General features: G+C 50.9%; 1 protein-coding gene across 1 annotated transcript in view; it reads left to right on the top strand.

Moving 5' to 3' along the window:
• Positions 1 to 1739: 1739 nt before the first annotated feature.
• The window catches only part of LOC143806303 (thymosin beta-15A homolog), a 39008-nt gene continuing 13144 nt past the window's right edge, over positions 1740 to 27603 (top strand). Inside the window, exon 1 of the mRNA XM_077286543.1 lies at positions 1740 to 1868. The gene's annotated coding sequence lies outside the window, so the exon portion shown is untranslated. The remainder of the gene's footprint in view (positions 1869 to 27603) is intronic.

Below are 27603 nucleotides of genomic sequence, written 5' to 3' on the forward strand. Positions count from 1 at the left end.
ACGAGCCTGTCAGTTTCACTGAAGAATTTATATGGCCCTGTGCCATGAAAGCCGTCTCTCCCTAAATCCCTTATTCCCCCCTTCCTGCCTAATACCAGCCAAAACTGGTACAGCCTGTTCCAGAAGGCATGGGACTCTATTGTTCTTTTAAAGTTATGTATATTGGCACCGATCAGGGCTAGAGATAAAAGGATTACATATTCCAGATGTCCACCGATAGATCTATAACTCACTGAAATCGCTAGGAGCTAAACCCAACGAGTTGCAAGGAGCAGATTTCTCCATAAGCGGGTCATGTATCTATGTTGTGTTTATACTTAAAAGAACCCACCTGACGTGGTGAACATCCTGATCATGGTGTTGTTCTCATGCAGCGAGTTAGGTATAGAAATGGTTTGTCATAACTACAAGAAAGGGGAGGATTCAGCCTCTGAGTGAGGTCACCACAGGGGGTGTGTCTTGGTTTTGGGCACGGAGATAACTGAGTGAGCCCTCAGTCTTCAGGAGTCTTTGTCCTAGGTCTAGCTGCAAGACAGGGGTGTTATGCACCTAGATGTGTGCCCCTCCTCCATAGCATATGGTCAGCCATGAGATCAGATGATATGAATGAAATGTAAGTGTTTTTTCAACTTTAATCCCATTTTATTTGTAATTCTACTGTAGATATGACTTGTCTACTTTTAAAATATCTTTTTATACTTCTGTAAACACTACCTACCGTTTCGGAGTAAAATATATAAAATTACTAGCTTTGTCTCTTCCTGCTCTATAACTAACTGTCACGTCCTCTGTAGTGAATTATGCTACTAATCTGGGTTGTCTTTGGACCCATTATTAATTAAGAAATCGGAGCTGGTGGCAGCGGATTTGTCCTGCGCATTTGGGAGGCTTTGTAGAGTTGATAGTTATTGTACCCTCCTGAGTGGGAGTAGTTATATCACCCTCACTGCAGTGTGCCCATTAGCCAGTACAAAGTAAGGCAGCCTTTCTGGCGACTAATTATCCTAGGTGCAGTACCCGGTCTGACCTGAGGGTAAGGGGGCGCCAGAGAGCTGCAAGTTCCAAACCGGGACTGGGAAGTGGTATATAGATAAATCCCCTTCAGAAAAGTACTGGGCAACCAAACAACCCCGGTTCATGACAAATTGGTGTGAGTGGTGGGGACGATAAGGGTATCCTCCCCGTGAACCGTGACAACTTGTGCAGCTACACAGGGGCCCAAAAGGTACAGGGGCCCAAGGGGTAAGAGGGGGCCATTACTGCCTCCTAAACAGGTGTGAGTGTGCATAACGATGGACAATTGGACTGCAAAGGGCCCATATACTGATTTTGCACAGGGGCCCTTCTCTGTCTGTGCCCACTGGTGCAAAGACCCACTGGTAACCTTGCAGCAAGGGAGAAAGGGTCATTGAAATCTCTCTGTAGTCATAATAAGGAATAATAAGGGAGGTGTATGAATATAATGCTAATAATAATGGGAAGGTTCATGGTTGGAGTAATAGTGAGAGTGTACGTGATTGTGCGAATAATGGAGACATGATTTCACCTAACAATGATTGTAGTAAGAGTACTAAGAGGAGTAAATCATTTCACTGGAACTCTAGCATACATTGTATGAGCCTAGTAATAGTAATGGAGATATAGCATGATGATGATGATAACAGGGAGAATTGACTGCACTGATGTTCTCCTGGGCTGGAAATGTAGCAGTAAGACTGTGGCTGGAGCTGACAATTATTAAGGCGGCCTTTACCTGGGTGTGTGACCTGTACCCAATGAACATTGGGAGGTGTGTATCCACCTCTGTATATAACACCAGCGCCCATCGTTCCCGTGCATCTTGGGCTGGGCACGAGGACTGGAGATTGGTAAGTTTTTGAACATGTGGTGTTTGTGGTGCAAAGTGGGCAATTTGAACTGGTTATACTGGGAGTGCGGAGGCTGATTCTCTGTGATTGTAGTGAGATCATAGTGACGGCTTATTAGGCAGCACACGTTCTCGCAGAGGTGACTTGGCTCGTGAGCAGCAGGGTGCGGCCACTACATACCTCTGGATCTGTCTGTGCAGGTTTTTACATTCTGGTTTCTGAATTCCATGAGTAATTCAATGTGTCCAAGAACAGGATGATGTGGTGGATCGGCGTGCCCTACGGACCCTCACTAATATTCCTGCAGTCGCACATGCGGAGCCAGCCACCACACAAGCTGCAGATAAGATCATTGCATTTAGGGCTGTTCTACAGACTTAAGGTACCTTCACACAATCCATGTGTCACCGGCCGATGATCTACAGAATTAGCCACAATTCATATGTTACCGGCCCACGATCTACAGAATTAGCCACAATCCATGTGTCACCGGCCGATGATCTACAGAATTAGCCACAATTCATATGTTACCGGCCCACGATCTACAGAATTAGCCACAATCCATGTGTCACCGGCCGATGATCTACAGAATTAGCCACAATTCATATGTTACCGGCCCACGATCTACAGAATTAGCCACAATCCATGTGTCACCGGCCGATGATCTACAGAATTAGCCACAATTCATATGTTACCGGCCCACGATCTACAGAATTAGCCACAATCCATGTGTCACCGGCCGATGATCTACAGAATTAGCCACAATTCATATGTTACCGGCCCACGATCTACAGAATTAGCCGCAATCCATATGTTACCGGCCTATAAGCTCATTCACATAAACACTTATATTGTACAGGACTGCTGGACAAAATCAAATTTCACTTTATGCTAAAGAATTATAAAAGCATGATAAAGAGGCAAGAAAATCACACAGTAAGGAGTTTGCAGAAGGGGGACCGCAGGACACAATGCATAGAAGCAGCTGGGAGATCTATTGTATCCCACCATTAGGAATATATGTGCAGGAAACTGAAAAAAATGTCAGAGAGAATATGTAGAAAAGTGCTGTTAGTGACGTGGAAAGTCTGGTGTGGAGTGGGCAGCTGATTCACACACACAATGCCATATCAAATAGCACAAAAGCTGCAGATTCTAACTCTGATCAGCACTGATCCATAGTGAGGGTTTACCAGGTCTGGGCAGGTCTGTGAGAGAGCGGAGAATGTGCGCGGAGCCCACACAAGTGCCGCTGTATAACAGTCATATCACTAAAAGAGCAAAAATATTGTCCAAGGGTGACATGTGGTTCCATAGACTAACTAGGAAGAGCCACGCCTAAAGCTGGTGCTACCAGTGTGCACACTGCACTGCTTCCTCAGCTGCTACACTGGCCTGAAGCCACGTGCCCTGCTGCCCTCCCCCATAGTGCCCTGCTGCCCTCCCTTAGTGCCCTCCTGCCCTACCGCAGTGCCCTGCTGCCCTCCCCATAGTGCCCTGCTGCCCTCCCTTAGTGCCCTCCTGCCCTACCGCAGTGCCCTGCTGCCCTCCCCATAGTGCCCTGCTGCCCTCCCCATAGTGCCCTGCTGCCCTCCTGTAGTGCCCTGCTGCCCTCCTGTAGTGCCCTGCTGCCCTCCTGTAGTGCCCTGCTGCCCTCTAGTAGTGCCCTGCTACCTTCTAGTAGTGCCCTGCTGCCCTCCCCATAGTGCCCTGCTGCCCTCCTGTAGTGCCCTGCTGCCCTCCCGCAGTGCCCTGCTGCCCTCCCGCAGTGCCCTGCTGCCCTCCTGTAGTGCCCTGCTGCCCTGTAGTGCCCTGCTACACTCCTGAAGTGCCCTGCTGCCCTCCTGTAGTGCCCTGTTACCCTCCAGTAGTGCCCTGCTGCCCTCCCTTAGTGCCCTGCTGCCCTCCCGTAGTGCCCTGCTATCCTCCCATAGTGCCCTGCTGCCCTCCCGTAGTGCCCTGCTGCCCTCCCGTAGTGCCCTGCTACCCTCTATTAGTGCCCTGCTGCCCTCCAGTAGTGCCCTGTTACCCTCCAGTAGTGCCCTGTTACCCTCCAGTAGTGCCCTGCTATCCTCCCATAGTGCCCTGCTGCCCTCCCATAGTGCCGTTACCCTCCAGTAGTGCCCTGCTGCCCTCTCGTAGTTCCCTGCTACCCTCCCGTAGTACCCTGCTATCCTCCCATAGTGCCCTGTTACCCTCTAGTAGTGCCCTGCTACCCTCTAGTAGTGCCCTGCTACCCTCTAGTAGTGCCCTGCTACCCTCTAGTAGTGCCCTGCTGCCCTCCCGTAGTGCCCTGTTACCCTCCCGTAGTGTCTTGTTACCCTCCAATAGTGCCCTGTTACCCTCCAGTAGTTCCCCGCTATCCTCTTATAGTGCCCTGCTACCCCCCCCGCAGTGCCCTGTTACCCTCCAGTAGTGCCCTACTACCCTCCTGTAGTGCCCTGCTACCCTCCTGTAATGCCCTGCTACCCTCCAGTAGTGCCCTGCTGCCCTCCAGTAGTGCCCGGCTATCCTCCCGTAGTGCCCGGCTATCCTCCCGTAGTGCCCGGCTATCCTCCCATAGTACCCGCTATCCTCCCATAGTCCCCCACTAATCTCCCATAGTGCCCTGCAAATCTCCTGTAGTGTCCCGCTACTCTCCCCGTAGTGCCCCGCTACCCTCCCCGTAGTGCCCTACTAATCTACCATACTGTCCTGCTACCACCCCGTAGTGCCCCAAAAATCTCCCATAGTGCCGCGCTATCCTCCTGTAGTGCCCTGCTATCCTCCTGTAGTGCTCCGCTATCCTCCTGTAATGCCCCGCTATCCACCCGTAGTGCCCCGCTAATCTCCTGTAGCTGTAACCTTGAACACATACTCTACATTTCTAAATGCTTAATATTAAATTAAAATGAAGAAGCCCCGGCCTGCAACCTTCCTCAGAAAGACATTTTTGAGCGTGTTCTCATGTAATATCGCAGTTGTCTGGGCAGTTTGTGCTCATCTGGTGGGTTGTGCGGGAATAAGATTGAAGCCCATCAGTCTGAAGCAGAATTTTAGTTGTAAAAAATGTTATTGAATGGGCTCCCTGTTTTATTCCAGAAAATCCTACCTTGGTGGTTCTTGTCCTTAAATACATTAGGGCAGAATCAGCACAGCTTTTACACATGAGCCTGTGCATGAATCTGGTGCCTCACCCTCCAGTAGGCCCGCCATTAAGTCTAGCGCGCACCTTGCCCGTCGTAATGAGCCGACCCCATAGTGTTGCATAAAGCTGTGTGATGGCCTTTGGGATGCAGCCTGGGGCTAATTTCCCACAGTCATGATACGCATGTATTGCTGCTACAAATCTCAGTACAATTGTGGGTTAATAACTCAAACTAAACTGGCATTGGTTTGAGTTTTTGCTGATCTTGCAGTGACTCTCTGCATGTGAAACTGGGAAACTCGATATTCATCAAAGTATTTTTGACAGATTTTTGGTGTAAACACTTTGAAAAGTCAGAAAACTTTGGCACAACTCTTAGTTGTGCAAATGTGACTGATATTTGGCATCTTCAGTGGATATAGCTTGGGCAGAATGCCAGTCTCAGTGGATATAGCATGGGCAGGATGCCAGTCTCAGTGAATATAGCATGGGCAGGACGTCAGTCACAGTGGATATAGCATGGGCAGGACGCCAGTCTCAGTGGATATAGCATGGGCAGGACGTCAGTCTCAGTGAATATAGCATGATAGCATGGGCAGGATGTCAGTCTCAGTGGATATAGCATGGGCAGGATGCCAGTCTCAGTGGACATTGCATGGGCAGAACGTCAGTCTCAGTGAATATATCATGGGCAGGATGCCAGTCTCAGTGGACATAGCAGGGGCAGGATGTCAGTCTCCGTGGATATAGCATGGGCAGGATGCCAGTCTCAGTGGATATAGCATGGGCAGGACATCATCCTTAGTGAATATAGCATAGAATGGGCAGGACACCAGTCTCAGTGGATATAGCATTGGCAGGGCACCAGTTTCAGTGGATATAGCATAGGCAGGATGCCATTCTCAGTGAATATAGCATGGGCAGGACGCCAGTCTCAGTGGATATAGCTTGGGCAGGATGTCAGTCTCCGTGGATATAGCATGGACAGGATGCCAGTCTCAGTGGATATAGCGTGGGCATGACATCATTCTCAGAGAATATAGCATAGCATGGGCAGGACTCCAGTCTCAGTGGATATAACATAGGCAGGGTACCATGCTCAGTGGAAATAGCATTGGCAGGGCACCAGTTTCAGTGGATATAGCATGGGCAGAATGTCAGTCTCCATGGATATAGCATGGACAGGATGCCAGTTTCAGTGGATATAGCATGGGCAGGACAGCAGTCTCAGTAGATATAGCATGGGAAGGATGCCAGTGTCAGTGGATATAGCATGGGCAGGACATCATTCTCAGTGAATGTAGCATAGCATGGGCAGGACGCCAGTCTCAGTGGATATAGCATTGACAGGATGTCAGTCTCCGTGGATATAGCATGGGCAGGATGCCAGTTTCAGTGGATATAGCATGGGCAGAATGTCAGTCTCCATGGATATAGCATGGACAGGATGCCAGTTTCAGTGGATATAGCATGGGCAGGACATCAGTCTCAGTAAATATAGCATGGGAAGGATGCCAGTCTCAGTGTATATAGCATGGGCAGGACGTCAGTCGCAGTGGCTAATGCATGGCCAGGACATCCATCTCAATGGATATAACATGGGCAGGATGTCGGTCTCAGTGGATAAAGCATGACCAGGAAGTCAGTCTCATTGGATATAGCATTGGCAGGACACCAGTCTTAGTGAATATAGCATGGGCAGGACACCAGTCTCAGTGGATATAGCATGGGCAGGTTACCAGTCTCAGTGTATATAGCATGGGAAGGATGTCAGTTGCAGTGGCTAAAGCTTGGGCAGGACATCAGTCTCAATGGATTTAACATGGACAGGAAGTCAGATTCTGTTGACATAACATGGGCAGGATGTCAGGTTTAATGGACAGGGCATGGGCAGGGTGCCAATCTCAGTTGATATAGCATGGGCAGTGTGCCAGTCTCAGTGTAAATAACATGTGCAGGAAGCAAGCCAGTCTCAGTTGATTTAGCATTGGCAGGACACCATGCTCATTGGATATAGCATGGGTAGGACACCAGTCTCAGTGGATATATCATGGGTAAAACACCAGTCTCAGTGGATATAGCATGGGGAGGAGGCCAGTTTCAGTGGATATAGCATGGGCAGGACACCAGTCTCAGTGGATATAGCATGGGCAGGATACCATGCTCAGTGGATTTAGCATGGACAGGACACCAGTCAGTGGATATATCATGGGCAAGACACCATTCTCAGTGGATATAACACGAGCAGAATGCCAGTCTCAGTGGATATAGCATGGGCAGAACACCAGTCTAAGTGGATATAGCATGTGCAGGACACCAGGCTCAGTGGATATAGCATGGACAGGGCATCAGTCTCGGTGGATATAGCATGGGCAGTGCACCAGCCTCACTGGATATAGCATGTTCAGAATGCCAGTCTCAGAGGATATAGCTTGGGCAGGACACAAGGCTCAGTGGATATAACATGGGCAGGATGTCAGTCTCAGTGGATATGGCATTGCTAGAAAACCATGCTCAGTGGATATAGCATGGGCAGGATGTTGGTCTCATTGGATATGGCATGTGCAGGAAGCCAGTCTCATTGGATATAGCATTGGCAGGACAGCATGCTCAGTGGATATAGCATGGGCAGGATGCCAGGCTCAGTGGATGTAGCATGGGCAGGACATCAGTGTTAGTGAATATAGCATGGGCAGGACACCAGGCTCAGTGGATATAGCATGGGCAGGGCACCAGTCTCAGTGGACATAGCATGGGGAGGAGGCCAGTCTCAGTGGATTTAGCATGGACAGGACACCAGTCTCAGTGGATATAGCATGGGCAAGACACAAGTCTCTGTGGATATAGCATGGGCAGGATGCCAGTGTCAGTGGATATAGCATGGGCAGGATGCCAGTCTCAGTTGATATAGCATGGGCAGGACGTCAGTCGCAGTGGCTAAAGCATGGGCAGGACATCCATCTCAATGGACATAACATGGGCAGGATGCCAGTCTCAGTGGATAAATCATGAGCAGGAAGCCAGTCTCATTGGATATAGCATTGGCAGGAAACCTTGCTCAGTGGATATAGCATGGGCAGGACACCAGTCTCAGTGGATATAGCATGGGCAAAGCACCAGTCACAGCGGATATAACATGGGCAGGCTGTCAGACTCAGTGGATATGGCATTGGTAGGACACCATGCTCAGTCGATATAGCATGGGCAGGATGTCAGTCTCAGTGGATATGGCATGTGCAGGAAGCCAATCTCATTGAATGTAGCATTGACAGGTTACCATGCTCAGTGGATATAGCATGGGCAGGACACCAGTCTCAGTGGATATAGCATGGGCAGGACATCAGTCGCAGTGGCTAAAGCATGGGCAGGACATCAGTCTCAATGGATATAACATGAACAGGAAGTCATATTCAATTGACATAACATGGGCAGGATGTCAGTTTTAATGGACATAGCATGGGCAGCGTGCCAATCTTAATTGATATAGCATGGGCAGGGTGCCAGTCTCACTGTAAATAACAAGTGCAGGAAGCAAGCCAGTCTCAGTGGATATAGCATTGGCAGTACACCATGCTCAGTGGATATAGCATGAGCACGATGTCAGTCTCAATGGATATAGCAAGGGTAGGATGTCAGTCGCATTGGCTATAGCATGGATAGGACATCTGTTTCAGAGGACATAGCATGGGCAGGACATCAGTCTCAGTGAATAATAGCATCGGCAGGACATCTTTCTTCGTGAACAGAGCATGAGCAGGGTGCCAGTCTCAGTGGATATAGCATGGGTAGGGTGCCAGTCTCAGTGGATATAGCATTGGCAGGAAGCCAGACTCAGTGGATATAGCATTGGCAGGAAGCCAGACTCAGTGGATATAGCATGGGCAGGGCACCAGACTCAGTGGACATAGCATGGTCAAGACACCAGGCTCAGTGGATATAGCATGGGTAGGATGCCAGTTTCAGTGGATATAGCACAGGCAGGACACCAGTCTCAATGGATATAGCATGGGTAAGACACCATTCTCAATGGATATAGCATGGGCAGGATGCCATTCTCAGTGGATATAGCATTAGAAGGACACCAGTATCAGTGGATATAGTATTGCATGGGTAGAACGCCAATGTCAGTTCATATTGCATGGGCAGGACACCAGCCTCAATGGATATAGCATGGGCAGGACGTCAGTCGCAGTGGCTAAAGCTTGGGCAGGACATCAGTCTCAATGGATATAACATGTACAGGAAGTCAGATTCTATTGACATAACATGGGCAGGATGTCAGTTTTAATGGACATAGCATGGGCAGGGTGCCAATCTCAGTTGATATAGCATGGGCAGGGTGCCAGACACAGTGTAAATAACATGTGCAGGAATCAAGCCAGTCTTAGTGGATATAGCATTGGCAGGACACCATGCTCAGTGGATATACAGTAGCATGAGTAGGACACCAGTCTCAGTGGATATATCATGGGCAAGACACCAGTCTCAGTGGATATAGCATGGGGTGGACACCAGTCTCAGTGGATATAGCATGGGCAGGACACCAGTCTCAGTGGATATATCATGGGCAAGACACCAGTCTCAGTGGATATAGCATGAGCAGGACACCAAGCTCAGTGGATAAAGCATGGACAGGGCACCAGTCTCAGTGGATATAGCATGGGCAGGGCACCAGCCTCATTGGATATAGCATGTTCAGGATGCTAGTCTCAGTGGATATAGCATGGGCAGGACACACGGCTCAGTGGATATAACATGGCCAGGATGTCAGTCTCAGTGGATATGGCATTGGTAGGAAGCCAGTCTCATTGGATATAGCATTGGCAGGACACCATGCTCAGTGGATATAGCATGGGCAGGACACCAGTCTCAGTGGATATATCATAGGTAAAACACCAGTCTCAGTGGATATAGCATGGGGAGGAGGCCAGTCTCAGTGGATATAGGATGGGCAGGACACCAGTCTCAGTGGATATAGCATGGGCAGGATAGCATGCTCAGTGGATTTAGCATGGACAGGACACCAGTCTCAGTGGATATATCATGGGCAAGACACCTGTTTCAGTGGATGTAACATGAGCAGTACGCCAGTCTCAGTGGATATAGCATTGGCAGGACACCATGCTCAGTGGATATAGCATGGGCAGGACACCAGTCTCAGTGAATATATCATAGGTAAAACACCAGTCTCAGTGGATATAGCATGGGGAGGAGGCCAGTCTCAGTGGAAATAGGATGGGCAGGACACCAGTCTCAGTGGATATAGCATGGGCAGGATAGCATGCTCAGTGGATTTAGCATGGACAGGACACCAGTCTCAGTGGATATATCATGGGAAAGACACCCGTTTCAGTGGATGTAACATGAGCAGTACGCCAGTCTCAGTGGATATTGCATGGGCAGGACACCAGGCTCAGTGGATATAGCATGTACAGGGCATCAGTCTCGATGGATAAAGCATGGGCAGTGCTCCAGCCTCATTGGATATAGCATGTTCAGGATGCCAATCTCTGTGGATATGGCATTGGTAGAACACCATGTTCAGTGGATATAGCATGGGCAGGATGTCGGTCTCATTGGATATAGCATTGGCAGGACAGCATGCTCAGTGGATATAGCATGGGCAGGACACCAGTCTCAGTCTATATATCATGGGCAAGGCACTAGTCTCAGTGGATATAGCATGGGCAGGATGCCAGGCTCAGTGGATATAGCATGGGCAGGACACCTGTGTCAGTGAATATAGCATGGGCAGGACACCAGGCTCAGTTGCTATAGCATGGGGAGGGCACCAGCCTCAGTGGATATAGCATGGGCTGGATGCCAACCTCAGTGGATATAGCATGTTCAGGACACCAGGCTCAGTGGATATAGCATGGGCAGTATGTTAGTGTCAGTGGTTAAAGCATGGGCAGGACGCCAGTTTCAGTGGACATAGCATGGGCAGGACTCCAGTCTCAGTGGATATATCATGGGCAAGACACCAGTCTCAGTGGATATAGCATGCGGATGAGGCCAGTCTCAGTGGATATAGCATGGGCAGGACACCAGTCTCAGTGGATATAGCATGGGCAGGATACCATCCTCAGTGGATTTAGCATGGACAGGACACCAGTCTCAGTGGATATATCATGGGCAAGACACCAGTCTCTGGATAAAGCATGAGCAGGACACCAGTCTCAGTGGATATAGCATGGGCAGGACACCAGTCTCAGTGGATATAGCATGAGCAGAACACCAGGCTCAGTGGATATAGCATGGACAGGGCATCAGTCTCAGTGGATATAGCATGGGCAGGGCACCAGCCTCATTGGATATAGCATGTTCAGGATGCCAGTCTCAGTGGATATAGCATGGGCAGGACACCATGCTCAGTGCCGCAGGGCCGAGGGGCACCCGGTACCGGGCCTCTGTGTCTCAGTTCTGGGGTTGTCACGGTGGCTAGGCCCGGTCCGTGACCCTGCTGAGGGGCGTCCAGTGAAAGTTGAGAATATGATGATGTTGTGGTGTGGTGTAGGTTGCGGTGAATAACGAGGACACCAAGTTGCAGTCTCTTTACCTCTTTACTGAAGGCTTCAGGATCTTCAGTCCGGAATACGGTTAACCGGGCTACCTGAGTCCGGCCGGTCCGATGGCACCTCCAGAGTTCCCTTTGCAGGTGGAAATCTGTGCCTACCTTCTAGCGCTTGTGTGTTGTAGTCGTTCCCTGCTGTGCTTACGGGATAGTCCTCACAACTGTTGTGTCTGTTTCTGAAGTTCCCTCACAACTCGATTATGATGTTCTTCTTCGTCCCCCAGATGATATGGCTAGGACGCACCCGTATGACGGGTAGGCTTGGAGGTCTTCCGGGACCCTAGAGTCGCCCCTCTCCAAATGTTGCCCCCTGTGTCTGCTTAGGTGATTTTGGGTGAGACAGCCCGCCTAGAACTGACTGTCCTGCCGTAGGTTTGAAGTAAGGCCTGGAGCTCAATACTTCCTCGGTGTTTCTGGCCTCCGGCTGCGCGCCTCAGTAGGATGTTGCCTCGTCTTACAGCACGACTCCTACTGGTGTTTCTCCTTGTTGCGTTGATCTCGTTTCTCACTCAGCACAATAAACCTCGCTTCTTGTCCTTTCTTGGGGTACCGCGGCAATGAAGTGCAGGCGCGGTCCCGTAACGTTCTTTCTGTTCGCTAGGCCTCTGTCAGGATCCCACCCCTGACAGGGACCCCCCTGAATCTTCCCCTGCAACACCCTCTGCCACAGGATGTTGCCTGGTTCCAACCCAGTCAGCTTCTGTCTAACTTCCTATCTAACCCCCAGTTTTACCAGATTGTGAGGAGTGGCCTATTACATAGCACCCTTAGCTCCCCCTGGAGGCCAGACTGTGAAGTGTATTGTGTCTGTGATACCTGGTCAGGTGAACTCCTTCAGTGCCATCAGATGTACCATAGCCCCCCTTAGCGGCGGAGCATCAGTACTGCAACGACCAGGACTCTGGGGCGCTGCAGGTATAACATGGGCAGGATGTCTGTCTCAGTGGATATGGAATGTGCAGGAAGCCAGTCTCTTTGGAAATAGCATTGGCAGGACACCATGCTCAGTGGATATAGCATGGGCAGGACACCAGTCTCAGTCTATATATCATAGGCAAGACACTAGTCTCAGTGGATATAGCATGGGCAGGATGCCAGGCTCAGTGGAAGTAGCATGGGCAGGATGCCAGGCTCAGTGGATATAGCATGGGCAGGACATCAGTGTCAGTGGATATAGCATGGGCAGGACACCAGCCTCAGTGGATATACCATGGGCAAGGCACCAGCCTCAGTGGATATAGCATGGACAGGATGCCAGGCTCAGTGGAAATAGCATGTTCAGGACACCAGGCTCAGTGGATATAGCATGGGAGGGACCCCAGTCTCAGTGGCTATAGCAAAGGCAGGACACCAAGCTCAGTGGATATAGCATTTGCCGGATAGCAGTCTCAGTGAATATAGCACGGGCAGGAATCCAGTCTCAGTGAATCTAGCATGGGCAGGATGCCAGTCTCAGTGGATGTAGCATGGGCAGGACACCAGTCTGAATGGATAGAGCATGGGCAAGACACCAGTCTCTATGGATATAGTATGGGCAGTATGTCAGCCTCAATGGACATAGCATTGGCAGGACGTCAGTCTCAATGGACAAAGCATGATCAGGATGTCAGTCTCAGTGGATTTCGCATGGGCAGGACTCCAGTCTCAGTGGATATAGCATGGGCAGGATGCCAATCTCAGTGGATGACATAGTGTAGCGCCCCCACTGCCGCAGGGCCGAGGGGTACCCGGTACCGGGCCTCTGAGTCTCTGCTCTGGGGTTGTCACGGTGGCTAGACCCGGTCCGTGACCCTGCTGAGGGGCGTACAGTGATAGATGTAGGTAGTGGTGGTGGTGCGGTGCAGTAAATAATGAGGACACCAGGTTGCAGTCTCTTTACCTCTTTACTGAAGATCTATGGGTCCTCAATCCGGAATACGGTTAACCAGGCTGCGCAAGTCCGGCCGGTCCGATGGCACCTCCAGAGTTCTCTTTGCAGGTGGAAATCAGTGCCTTCCTGCTAGCGCTATGTGTTGTGGTCCTTCCCTGCGGTGCTTACGGAAAGTCCCCACAACTGTTGTGTCTGTTTCTTAAGTTCCCTCACAACTCGATTAGATGATGTCCTGCTAATCTTCCGTCCCTCCCTGATGTTACGGTTAGGACGGCACCCGTATGACGGGTAGGCTCGGAGCTCTTCCGGGACCCTAGAGTCGCCCCTCTCCACAAGTTGCCCCCTATGTCTTCGTAGGTGATTTAGGTGGGACAGCCCGCCTATGACTGACTGTCCTGCCGTTGGTTTGAAGTATTGCTTGGAGCTAGTTGTATGAATACTTCCTCGGCGTTCCGGCCGCCGGTTGTGCGCCTCAGTAGAATGTTGCCTCGGTCTCACAGCACGACTCCTACTGGTATTCTCCTTGTTGCTTTGATCTCGTTTCTCACTCAGCACAATCTATCTCGCTTCTAATCCTTCCTTGGGCACCGCCGCTATGCTGAGCAGGCACGGTCCCGTGACGTTCTCTCAAGTTGCCAGGCCTCTATCAGGATCCCACCCCTGACAGGGGCCCTACCGAATCTTCCCCCACAACACCCTCTGCCACAAGGTGTTGCCTGGTTCCAACCCAGTCAGCTTTCTCCCTAACTTCCTGCCTGACCCCCAGTTTTACCAGTATGTGAGGAGTGGCCTAATGAATAAAACCCTTAGCTCCCCCTGGAGGCCCGGCTGTGAAATGTATTGGTGTCTGTGATACCTGGTCAGATGAACTCCTTCAGTGCCATCAGACGTACCATAGCTCCCCTTAGTGGCGGAGCCACAGTACTGCAACGACCAGGACTCTGGGGTGCTGCACTCCCCCCCGGTTAAATCCAGTACTCCTGGACTGGGAAGAAAACAACAATACAGGTTAGCAAAAAGACATACAATTTTGAAAATGCAATAACAATAAGTAAGCTTGAACAGAGCTTCCCTTTATGGGAGGTGAGGACACTTGAACGTTACAAACATGGTTAAACATTATAAATTACAGGCTATAAATAACTCCTGTTACCCAACCGGGTATTCTACTTAGTGCAAACTTTTGAATAACAAGTTGACATTGCCTTTAAGGACGTATACTCCCTATCCACTAAAGACTTACTTATAAAACATTATGAAACTGACTTCTTCTTCAAGGGCGTACAGACTAAAACCACTAAAGAATTATTCTGAACTCTTTCTCTTTCATTCTCCTTCGTTAAATCTGCAGGACCGCCTGTCCTAACTACTCCAGGCCTACTGCCTCTCCTTTCTTTACAGGACCGCCCCTTTCAGCCCGGGCCTACTGCCTTTTCAACTACTATACACAGTATAGAACATAACATTTACTTTCGGTTTGAAATCACTGAGCCATCCTTACATGGCTCCTAAGAGGACTCACTGACTAACCCCATACGGGTTCACTCTCTGTCCCCATTTTTTCTATCAACGTTATCAATCATTTCTTACAATCAACTAGTTGGATACATATAACTTTTACATGTAAGCATCATCATCACTTTCTTTTTGTCAAGACATTATTGCTATCTATCTGTCTGTAAGCAATACCATTCTTTAAGTGCAACAAGTGAACATCCCCTTTAAGAGGGGACCAAGTCATTATGAGGTAGCACATCTTCTCAAGCTACCAGTCCATACTCAGGCTCCGGTGCGGTATCTTCACAAAGAGTCCTTCTTTAAGTAAAACCAGTAGGGAGCACCTTTAAGAAGGTGCAAACTATTTACAAGCAGTTTGTATCATGCATTGTTCATGATTCAGCAGTTTCTTAGTAACGGAACAAAAGGTAGAAAACAAACCACAAAGCAGAAACAGTAGGGATCCCGGGTCAACAAAGGGATCCCTTTAAGAGTTAACCCTGGACGGGTTTAACGCAGCAAAAAGCAGGGAAACAGTTAACTATTTACAGTTTCAGGTTTCCGAGGTTTAGTTGGACGGCTTCCAGGGCTGCACCTGGCACTTAACCCTTCTTGGCCTGGGCAAAGTGAGGTCCAGGGTTACACCCAGTGCTGGACAAACGCCGTTAATCCGTCTTTCATGTACAGTTAAATCATGCGCAGCGATGGAGGTCCGCGCAGCTTGAGTATGGGCATTTGCTGCAGCAGAGGTAGCGGCTGCTGCAAGATCAGTCACTGGAACGGAATCAGCAGCTGTGGCACTAGCAGTCACTGGAGTGGTGTCGGTCGTCAGGGCAGGGTCGTCCTTCATACCTGCTTCAGACGCGGTTCCTCCGATGCCGATCTGCTCCGTCTCCGCTGGGGTCTGGAACGCTAGCTGCAGGGCCTTGCGCTGCGGCGTTGTCATCTCCGTTTGCAGCATCTCGCTTTCCGGCAGAGCCTTGCTTTCTGGCTTCGGAGCGCTGGAACTTCTTTTTTGCTCCGGACCAGATGAGGCTGCCGACAGATGTCTGGTGAGGCTCCCGATGTTGGTCTTCTTCCACCCGGCCTCAGTGCTCAGCTGCGTCCGCAGGAGTTGGTGGATCAGCTCGTCCGCTCCGGTCTGCAGGAGGTCAGCGTCAACTGTGGAGGTCTGGCTGCGGTGCCTCTCCGGGTAGCTGGGGGAGTTCTTGGCTCTGACCCCATGCTCCGGCTCCTGGCGGCTGGCCATGGCGTCCTCCATGTCGCTGACTTCTTCTTCCTGGTCCTTTTCTCGCTCTCTCATTCGTGGGCGGTTTCGCTTTCGTTGTCTCCGCCCCCTATTGAGGATCAGTAGGCGGATCTCGGCTGCTGACGGACACGTCCTCAAGGGGCAGAAATATTTAGACTGGGCGGCCATTGTCTTTCGCGCTCTCCAGCTTGTCTACGCCCACTCCACGCCCTTCTTCTTCTCCTGCGCTCTCTTTAGCGCTGTAATGGCGGCGGTTTTGGCGGGAACTTCTGGCGGCAAGTGGCAACACACAGTCTTTGCAATAAGTCACAGTCCAAGCATAATAAATCACAGTTCCAAGGCACACATGACCTGATTCTTCAGGCTTAAGTAGATCCTGTTCGTGACGCCAAGTTGTAGCGCCCCCACTGCCGCAGGGCCGAGGGGTACCCGGTACCGGGCCTCTGAGTCTCTGCTCTGGGGTTGTCACGGTGGCTAGACCCGATCCGTGACCCTGCTGAGGGGCGTACAGTGATAGATGTAGGTAGTGGTGGTGGTGCGGTGCAGTAAATAATGAGGACACCAGGTTGCAGTCTCTTTACCTCTTTACTGAAGATCTCTGGGTCCTCAATCCGGAATACGGTTAACCAAGCTGCTCAAGTCCGGCCGGTCCGATGGCACCTCCAGAGTTCTCTTTGCAGGTGGAAATCAGTGCCTTCCTGCTAGCGCTATGTGTTGTGGTCCTTCCCTGCGGTGCTTACGGAAAGTCCCCACAACTGTTGTGTCTGTTTCTTAAGTTCCCTCACAACTCGATTAGATGATGTCCTGCTAATCTTCTGTCCCTCCCTGATGTTACGGTTAGGACGGCACCCGTATGACGGGTAGGCTCGGAGCTCTTCCGGGACCCTAGAGTCGCCCCTCTCCACAAGTTGCCCCCTATGTCTTCGTAGGTGATTTAGGTGGGACAGCCCGCCTATGACTGACTGTCCTGCCGTTGGTTTGAAGTATTGCTTGGAGCTAGTTGTATGAATACTTCCTCGGCGTTCCGGCTGCCGGTTGTGCGCCTCAGTAGAATGTTGCCTCGGTCTCACAGCACGACTCCTACTGGTATTCTCCTTGTTGCTTTGATCTCGTTTCTCACTCAGCACAATCTATCTCGCTTCTAATCCTTCCTTGGGCACCGCCGCTATGCTGAGCAGGCACGGTCCCGTGACGTTCTCTCAAGTTGCCAGGCCTCTATCAGGATCCCACCCCTGACAGGGGCCCTACTGAATCTTCCCCCACAACACCCTCTGCCACAAGGTGTTGCCTGGTTCCAACCCAGTCAGCTTTCTCCCTAACTTCCTGCCTGACCCCCAGTTTTACCAGTATGTGAGGAGTGGCCTAATGAATAGAACCCTTAGCTCCCCCTGGAGGCCCGGCTGTGAAATGTATTGGTGTCTGTGATACCTGGTCAGATGAACTCCTTCAGTGCCATCAGACGTACCATAGCTCCCCTTAGTGGCGGAGCCACAGTACTGCAACGACCAGGACTCTGGGGTGCTGCACTCCCCCCGGTTAAATCCAGTACTCCTGGACTGGGAAGAAAACAACAATACAGGTTAGCAAAAAGACATACAATTTTGAAAATGCAATAACAATAAGTAAGCTTGAACAGAGCTTCCCTTTATGGGAGGTGAGGACACTTGAACGTTACAAACATGGTTAAACATTATAAATTACAGGCTATAAATAACTCCTGTTACCCAACCGGGTATTCTACTTAGTGCAAACTTTTGAATAACAAGTTGACATTGCCTTTAAGGACGTATACTCCCTATCCACTAAAGACTTACTTATAAAACATTATGAAACTGACTTCTTCTTCAAGGGCGTACAGACTAAAACCACTAAAGAATTATTCTGAACTCTTTCTCTTTCATTCTCCTTCGTTAAATCTGCAGGACCGCCTGTCCTAACTACTCCAGGCCTACTGCCTCTCCTTTCTTTACAGGACCGCCCCTTTCAGCCCGGGCCTACTGCCTTTTCAACTACTATACACAGTATAGAACATAACATTTACTTTCGGTTTGAAATCACTGAGCCATCCTTACATGGCTCCTAAGAGGACTCACTGACTAACCCCATACGGGTTCACTCTCTGTCCCCATTTTTTCTATCAACGTTATCAATCATTTCTTACAATCAACTAGTTGGATACATATAACTTTTACATGTAAGCATCATCATCACTTTCTTTTTGTCAAGACATTATTGCTATCTATCTGTCTGTAAGCAATACCATTCTTTAAGTGCAACAAGTGAACATCCCCTTTAAGAGGGGACCAAGTCATTATGAGGTAGCACATCTTCTCAAGCTACCAGTCCATACTCAGGCTCCGGTGCGGTATCTTCACAAAGAGTCCTTCTTTAAGTAAAACCAGTAGGGAGCACCTTTAAGAAGGTGCAAACTATTTACAAGCAGTTTGTATCATGCATTGTTCATGATTCAGCAGTTTCTTAGTAACGGAACAAAAGGTAGAAAACAAACCACAAAGCAGAAACAGTAGGGATCCCGGGTCAACAAAGGGATCCCTTTAAGAGTTAACCCTGGACGGGTTTAACGCAGCAAAAAGCAGGGAAACAGTTAACTATTTACAGTTTCAGGTTTCCGAGGTTTAGTTGGACGGCTTCCAGGGCTGCACCTGGCACTTAACCCTTCTTGGCCTGGGCAAAGTGAGGTCCAGGGTTACACCCAGTGCTGGACAAACGCCGTTAATCCGTCTTTCATGTACAGTTAAATCATGCGCAGCGATGGAGGTCCGCGCAGCTTGAGTATGGGCATTTGCTGCAGCAGAGGTAGCGGCTGCTGCAAGATCAGTCACTGGAACGGAATCAGCAGCTGTGGCACTAGCAGTCACTGGAGTGGTGTCGGTCGTCAGGGCAGGGTCGTCCTTCATACCTGCTTCAGACGCGGTTCCTCCGATGCCGATCTGCTCCGTCTCCGCTGGGGTCTGGAACGCTAGCTGCAGGGCCTTGCGCTGCGGCGTTGTCATCTCCGTTTGCAGCATCTCGCTTTCCGGCAGAGCCTTGCTTTCTGGCTTCGGAGCGCTGGAACTTCTTTTTTGCTCCGGACCAGATGAGGCTGCCGACAGATGTCTGGTGAGGCTCCCGATGTTGGTCTTCTTCCACCCGGCCTCAGTGCTCAGCTGCGTCCGCAGGAGTTGGTGGATCAGCTCGTCCGCTCCGGTCTGCAGGAGGTCAGCGTCAACTGTGGAGGTCTGGCTGCGGTGCCTCTCCGGGTAGCTGGGGGAGTTCTTGGCTCTGACCCCATGCTCCGGCTCCTGGCGGCTGGCCATGGCGTCCTCCATGTCGCTGACTTCTTCTTCCTGGTCCTTTTCTCGCTCTCTCATTCGTGGGCGGTTTCGCTTTCGTTGTCTCCGCCCCCTATTGAGGATCAGTAGGCGGATCTCGGCTGCTGACGGACACGTCCTCAAGGGGCAGAAATATTTAGACTGGGCGGCCATTGTCTTTCGCGCTCTCCAGCTTGTCTACGCCCACTCCACGCCCTTCTTCTTCTCCTGCGCTCTCTTTAGCGCTGTAATGGCGGCGGTTTTGGCGGGAACTTCTGGCGGCAAGTGGCAACACACAGTCTTTGCAATAAGTCACAGTCCAAGCATAATAAATCACAGTTCCAAGGCACACATGACCTGATTCTTCAGGCTTAAGTAGATCCTGTTCGTGACGCCAAGTTGTAGCGCCCCCACTGCCGCAGGGCCGAGGGGTACCCGGTACCGGGCCTCTGAGTCTCTGCTCTGGGGTTGTCACGGTGGCTAGACCCGATCCGTGACCCTGCTGAGGGGCGTACAGTGATAGATGTAGGTAGTGGTGGTGGTGCGGTGCAGTAAATAATGAGGACACCAGGTTGCAGTCTCTTTACCTCTTTACTGAAGATCTCTGGGTCCTCAATCCGGAATACGGTTAACCAAGCTGCTCAAGTCCGGCCGGTCCGATGGCACCTCCAGAGTTCTCTTTGCAGGTGGAAATCAGTGCCTTCCTGCTAGCGCTATGTGTTGTGGTCCTTCCCTGCGGTGCTTACGGAAAGTCCCCACAACTGTTGTGTCTGTTTCTTAAGTTCCCTCACAACTCGATTAGATGATGTCCTGCTAATCTTCTGTCCCTCCCTGATGTTACGGTTAGGACGGCACCCGTATGACGGGTAGGCTCGGAGCTCTTCCGGGACCCTAGAGTCGCCCCTCTCCACAAGTTGCCCCCTATGTCTTCGTAGGTGATTTAGGTGGGACAGCCCGCCTATGACTGACTGTCCTGCCGTTGGTTTGAAGTATTGCTTGGAGCTAGTTGTATGAATACTTCCTCGGCGTTCCGGCTGCCGGTTGTGCGCCTCAGTAGAATGTTGCCTCGGTCTCACAGCACGACTCCTACTGGTATTCTCCTTGTTGCTTTGATCTCGTTTCTCACTCAGCACAATCTATCTCGCTTCTAATCCTTCCTTGGGCACCGCCGCTATGCTGAGCAGGCACGGTCCCGTGACGTTCTCTCAAGTTGCCAGGCCTCTATCAGGATCCCACCCCTGACAGGGGCCCTACTGAATCTTCCCCCACAACACCCTCTGCCACAAGGTGTTGCCTGGTTCCAACCCAGTCAGCTTTCTCCCTAACTTCCTGCCTGACCCCCAGTTTTACCAGTATGTGAGGAGTGGCCTAATGAATAGAACCCTTAGCTCCCCCTGGAGGCCCGGCTGTGAAATGTATTGGTGTCTGTGATACCTGGTCAGATGAACTCCTTCAGTGCCATCAGACGTACCATAGCTCCCCTTAGTGGCGGAGCCACAGTACTGCAACGACCAGGACTCTGGGGTGCTGCACTCCCCCCGGTTAAATCCAGTACTCCTGGACTGGGAAGAAAACAACAATACAGGTTAGCAAAAAGACATACAATTTTGAAAATGCAATAACAATAAGTAAGCTTGAACAGAGCTTCCCTTTATGGGAGGTGAGGACACTTGAACGTTACAAACATGGTTAAACATTATAAATTACAGGCTATAAATAACTCCTGTTACCCAACCGGGTATTCTACTTAGTGCAAACTTTTGAATAACAAGTTGACATTGCCTTTAAGGACGTATACTCCCTATCCACTAAAGACTTACTTATAAAACATTATGAAACTGACTTCTTCTTCAAGGGCGTACAGACTAAAACCACTAAAGAATTATTCTGAACTCTTTCTCTTTCATTCTCCTTCGTTAAATCTGCAGGACCGCCTGTCCTAACTACTCCAGGCCTACTGCCTCTCCTTTCTTTACAGGACCGCCCCTTTCAGCCCGGGCCTACTGCCTTTTCAACTACTATACACAGTATAGAACATAACATTTACTTTCGGTTTGAAATCACTGAGCCATCCTTACATGGCTCCTAAGAGGACTCACTGACTAACCCCATACGGGTTCACTCTCTGTCCCCATTTTTTCTATCAACGTTATCAATCATTTCTTACAATCAACTAGTTGGATACATATAACTTTTACATGTAAGCATCATCATCACTTTCTTTTTGTCAAGACATTATTGCTATCTATCTGTCTGTAAGCAATACCATTCTTTAAGTGCAACAAGTGAACATCCCCTTTAAGAGGGGACCAAGTCATTATGAGGTAGCACATCTTCTCAAGCTACCAGTCCATACTCAGGCTCCGGTGCGGTATCTTCACAAAGAGTCCTTCTTTAAGTAAAACCAGTAGGGAGCACCTTTAAGAAGGTGCAAACTATTTACAAGCAGTTTGTATCATGCATTGTTCATGATTCAGCAGTTTCTTAGTAACGGAACAAAAGGTAGAAAACAAACCACAAAGCAGAAACAGTAGGGATCCCGGGTCAACAAAGGGATCCCTTTAAGAGTTAACCCTGGACGGGTTTAACGCAGCAAAAAGCAGGGAAACAGTTAACTATTTACAGTTTCAGGTTTCCGAGGTTTAGTTGGACGGCTTCCAGGGCTGCACCTGGCACTTAACCCTTCTTGGCCTGGGCAAAGTGAGGTCCAGGGTTACACCCAGTGCTGGACAAACGCCGTTAATCCGTCTTTCATGTACAGTTAAATCATGCGCAGCGATGGAGGTCCGCGCAGCTTGAGTATGGGCATTTGCTGCAGCAGAGGTAGCGGCTGCTGCAAGATCAGTCACTGGAACGGAATCAGCAGCTGTGGCACTAGCAGTCACTGGAGTGGTGTCGGTCGTCAGGGCAGGGTCGTCCTTCATACCTGCTTCAGACGCGGTTCCTCCGATGCCGATCTGCTCCGTCTCCGCTGGGGTCTGGAACGCTAGCTGCAGGGCCTTGCGCTGCGGCGTTGTCATCTCCGTTTGCAGCATCTCGCTTTCCGGCAGAGCCTTGCTTTCTGGCTTCGGAGCGCTGGAACTTCTTTTTTGCTCCGGACCAGATGAGGCTGCCGACAGATGTCTGGTGAGGCTCCCGATGTTGGTCTTCTTCCACCCGGCCTCAGTGCTCAGCTGCGTCCGCAGGAGTTGGTGGATCAGCTCGTCCGCTCCGGTCTGCAGGAGGTCAGCGTCAACTGTGGAGGTCTGGCTGCGGTGCCTCTCCGGGTAGCTGGGGGAGTTCTTGGCTCTGACCCCATGCTCCGGCTCCTGGCGGCTGGCCATGGCGTCCTCCATGTCGCTGACTTCTTCTTCCTGGTCCTTTTCTCGCTCTCTCATTCGTGGGCGGTTTCGCTTTCGTTGTCTCCGCCCCCTATTGAGGATCAGTAGGCGGATCTCGGCTGCTGACGGACACGTCCTCAAGGGGCAGAAATATTTAGACTGGGCGGCCATTGTCTTTCGCGCTCTCCAGCTTGTCTACGCCCACTCCACGCCCTTCTTCTTCTCCTGCGCTCTCTTTAGCGCTGTAATGGCGGCGGTTTTGGCGGGAACTTCTGGCGGCAAGTGGCAACACACAGTCTTTGCAATAAGTCACAGTCCAAGCATAATAAATCACAGTTCCAAGGCACACATGACCTGATTCTTCAGGCTTAAGTAGATCCTGTTCGTGACGCCAAGTTGTAGCGCCCCCACTGCCGCAGGGCCGAGGGGTACCCGGTACCGGGCCTCTGAGTCTCTGCTCTGGGGTTGTCACGGTGGCTAGACCCGATCCGTGACCCTGCTGAGGGGCGTACAGTGATAGATGTAGGTAGTGGTGGTGGTGCGGTGCAGTAAATAATGAGGACACCAGGTTGCAGTCTCTTTACCTCTTTACTGAAGATCTCTGGGTCCTCAATCCGGAATACGGTTAACCAAGCTGCTCAAGTCCGGCCGGTCCGATGGCACCTCCAGAGTTCTCTTTGCAGGTGGAAATCAGTGCCTTCCTGCTAGCGCTATGTGTTGTGGTCCTTCCCTGCGGTGCTTACGGAAAGTCCCCACAACTGTTGTGTCTGTTTCTTAAGTTCCCTCACAACTCGATTAGATGATGTCCTGCTAATCTTCTGTCCCTCCCTGATGTTACGGTTAGGACGGCACCCGTATGACGGGTAGGCTCGGAGCTCTTCCGGGACCCTAGAGTCGCCCCTCTCCACAAGTTGCCCCCTATGTCTTCGTAGGTGATTTAGGTGGGACAGCCCGCCTATGACTGACTGTCCTGCCGTTGGTTTGAAGTATTGCTTGGAGCTAGTTGTATGAATACTTCCTCGGCGTTCCGGCTGCCGGTTGTGCGCCTCAGTAGAATGTTGCCTCGGTCTCACAGCACGACTCCTACTGGTATTCTCCTTGTTGCTTTGATCTCGTTTCTCACTCAGCACAATCTATCTCGCTTCTAATCCTTCCTTGGGCACCGCCGCTATGCTGAGCAGGCACGGTCCCGTGACGTTCTCTCAAGTTGCCAGGCCTCTATCAGGATCCCACCCCTGACAGGGGCCCTACTGAATCTTCCCCCACAACACCCTCTGCCACAAGGTGTTGCCTGGTTCCAACCCAGTCAGCTTTCTCCCTAACTTCCTGCCTGACCCCCAGTTTTACCAGTATGTGAGGAGTGGCCTAATGAATAGAACCCTTAGCTCCCCCTGGAGGCCCGGCTGTGAAATGTATTGGTGTCTGTGATACCTGGTCAGATGAACTCCTTCAGTGCCATCAGACGTACCATAGCTCCCCTTAGTGGCGGAGCCACAGTACTGCAACGACCAGGACTCTGGGGTGCTGCAATAGCATGGGCAGTTCATCAGTCTCAGTGAATATAGGATGGGCAGGATGCCAATCTCAGTGGAAACAGCATGGGTGGTAAACCAGTCTCAATGGGTATAGCATGGGCAGGAGGCCAGTCTCAGTGAAAGTTGCATGGGCAGAACATCAGTCACAGTGGCTATAGCTTGGGCAGGACACCAGACTCAGTGGATATAGCTTGGGCAGGATACCAGACTCAGTGGATATTTCATGGGCAGGATACCAGGCTCATTGTATATAGCATGGACAAGACACCAATCTCAGTGGATATAGCATTGGCAAGACACCAGTCTCAGTGGATATAGCATGGGCAGGATGACATGCTCAGTGGATATAGCAAGGGCAGGATGCGATGCAAATCTCAGTGGATATAGCATGGGTGGGATGTCAGTTTTAATACATTTTGTGCAGGCTGTCCAAAAACAAAGATTTCAGTGTGCACAGGGTTACAGGCAGAAACGGGTACTCGGGATTTGAAGCACATGGGCAGGACGCCAGTTACAGTTGATGCAGCATAGGCAGGAGGCCAGTCTCAGTTTATATAGCATAGCATGGGCAGTATGCCAGTATGAGTGGATATAGCATGGGCAGGATGCCAGTTTCAGTGGATATGGCATAGTATGGGCAGTTTTCCAGTCTCAGTGGATATAGCATTGGCAGGTTGCCAGTCTCAGTGGATATATCATGGGAAAGATGCCAGTCTCAGTGGATATATCATGGGGATGACATCAGTCTCAGTGGATATGGAACGGCCCCCAAACGCAGGGCAGTGGGGTACTCGGTTCCGGGTCCTTCTTTCTTGGTTCTGGGGATGTCACGATGGCCCGACCCGGTCCGTGGCCCTGCTAAGGGGCGCCCAATTAAAGGTGTAGGTGAAAGTTTGTCAAGTGTTCGTGACGCCACCTGTGGTGTTCAGTCAGGGTGACCGACTCTGCTAGGGGTCCGCTGGGGTGATGGAATGGCAGCTAGATGGTGTAACTTCCCACAGGCGAAGTATGTCCCCAGGGCTTCCCTTGATGAGTAGATGGTGATGGTGTAGGTCGCAGTAAATGACGAGGACACAGGATTGCAGTCTCTACCTTTTTACTGAAGGCTTCGGCATCTGCAATCCAGAGCACTGCTAACAGGGCTGGCTGAGACCGGCCGGTCCGAAGGCACATCCAGAGTTCCCTTTTCAGGTGGAAATCAGTAGCCTACCTACTAGCGCCTGGGTGTTGTAATACCTCCCTGCTGAGCACCACAGGATAGTCCTCACAACTGTCGTGTATGTTTCTGTTCTCTCTCTCCGTCCCCCAGATGGTTTGGATAGGACGCACCCATATGACGGGGTAGGCCTGGAGTTATTTTATAGGGACCCTAGAGACGCCTCTCTCCCACAATTGCCTCCGTTGTCTTCATTAGGTGTAAAGGTGAGACAGCCAACCTAGAGTTAACTGCCCTGCCGTAGTTCAGAGTAATGCGTAGAGCCTATTACTCCCTCGGCGTTCCGGCCGCCGGCTACGCGCCTCAGAAGGATGTTGCCGATCTCGGGGCACGACTCCTCCTGGTTCTATCTCCTTTGTGCTGTGATCTCATTTCTCACTTCTCCACAAAATACTTCGCTTCTTGTCCTTTCTTAGTGGAGCGCCCCCACCGCCGAGGGGTACCCGGTACCGGGCCTCTCTGTCTCGGTCCTGGGAGTGTCACGGTGGCTAGACTCGGTCCGTGACCCTGCTGAGGGGCGTCCAGTGAAAGTTGAGAATGTTGTGGTGTGGTGCAGGTCGCGATGAATAACGAGGACACCAGGTTGCAGTCTCTTTACCTCTTTACTGAAGGCTTCAGGATCCTCAATCCGGAGTACGGTTAACTGGGCTGTCTGAGACCGGCCAGTCCGATGGCACCTCCAGAGTTCCCTTTGCAGGTGGAAATCTGTGCCTACCTTCTAGCGCTTGTGTGTTGTAGTCCTTCCCTGCTGAGCACCACGGGATAGTCCTCACAACTGTTGTGTCTGTTTCTGAAGTTCCCTCACAACTGATTCTGATGTTCTTCTCCGTCCCCCAGATGATATGGCTAGGACGCACCCGTATGGCGGGTAGGCCTGGAGTTCTTCCGGGACCCTAGAGTCGCCCCTCTCCAACTATTGCCCCCTATGTCTGCTTAGGTGATTTAGGTGAGACAGCCCGCCTAGAACTGACTGTCCTGCCGTAGGTTTGAAGTAAGGCTTGGAGCTCAATACTTCCTCGGTGTTTCCGGCCACCGGCTACGCGCCTCAGTAGGATGTTGCCTCGGTCTTACAGCACGACTCCTACTGGTGTTATCTCCTTGTTGCGTTGATCTCATTTCTCACTCTTCACAATAAACCTCGCTTCTTGTCCTTTCTGGGGTACCGCCGCAATGAAGTGCAGGCGCGGTCCCGTAACGTTCTTTCTGTTCGCTAGGCCTCTGTCAGGATCCCACCCCTGATAGGGACCCTCCTGAATCTTCCCCTGCAACACCCTCTGCCACAGGATGTTGCCTGGTTCCAACCCAGTCAGCTTTCTGTCTAACTTCCTATCTAACCCCCAGTTTTACCAGATTGTGAGGAGTGGCCTAATACATAGCACCCTTAGCTCCCCCTGGAGGCCAGACTGTGAAGTGTATTGGTGTCTGTGATACCTGGTCAGGTGAACTCCTTCAGTGCCATCAGACGTACCAATACCCCCCTTAGTGGAGGAGCATCAGTACTGCAACGACCAGGACTCTGGGGCGCTGCACTAGGATGCTGCCACAAGGAAGTGCAGGCGCAGCTCCATAACGATCTGTCTCGTGCTAGGCCACTGTCAGGATCCCACCCCTGACAGGGACCTCCCTGGGTCTTCCCAAGCAACGCTCTCCTCTCACTAGATGTTACCTGGGCAAAACCCAGTCAGCTTCTCCCTAACTTCCTATCCGACCCCCAGTTTTACCAGAGTGTGAGGAGTGGCCTAATACATAGAACCTTTTGCTTCCCCTGGTGGCCGGAGTGTGAAGTGTAGTGTGTGACTGTGATACCTGGTCAGGTGAACTCCTTTAGTGCCATCAGACGTACCATCACTCCCCCTTGTGGAAGAGCGACAATACTGCAACAACCAGGACTCTGGGACACTGCAGATATAACATGGGCAGGACACCAGGCTCAGTGGATATAGCATGGGCAGGATGCCAGTCTCAATGGATATATCATGGACATGACATCAGTCTCAGTGGATATAGCATGGGTAGGACACCAGGCTCAGTGGATT

The sequence above is a fragment of the Ranitomeya variabilis genome, chromosome 2 (genome assembly GCF_051348905.1).
Source record: "Ranitomeya variabilis isolate aRanVar5 chromosome 2, aRanVar5.hap1, whole genome shotgun sequence".
Lineage (NCBI taxonomy): Eukaryota > Metazoa > Chordata > Amphibia > Anura > Dendrobatidae > Ranitomeya > Ranitomeya variabilis.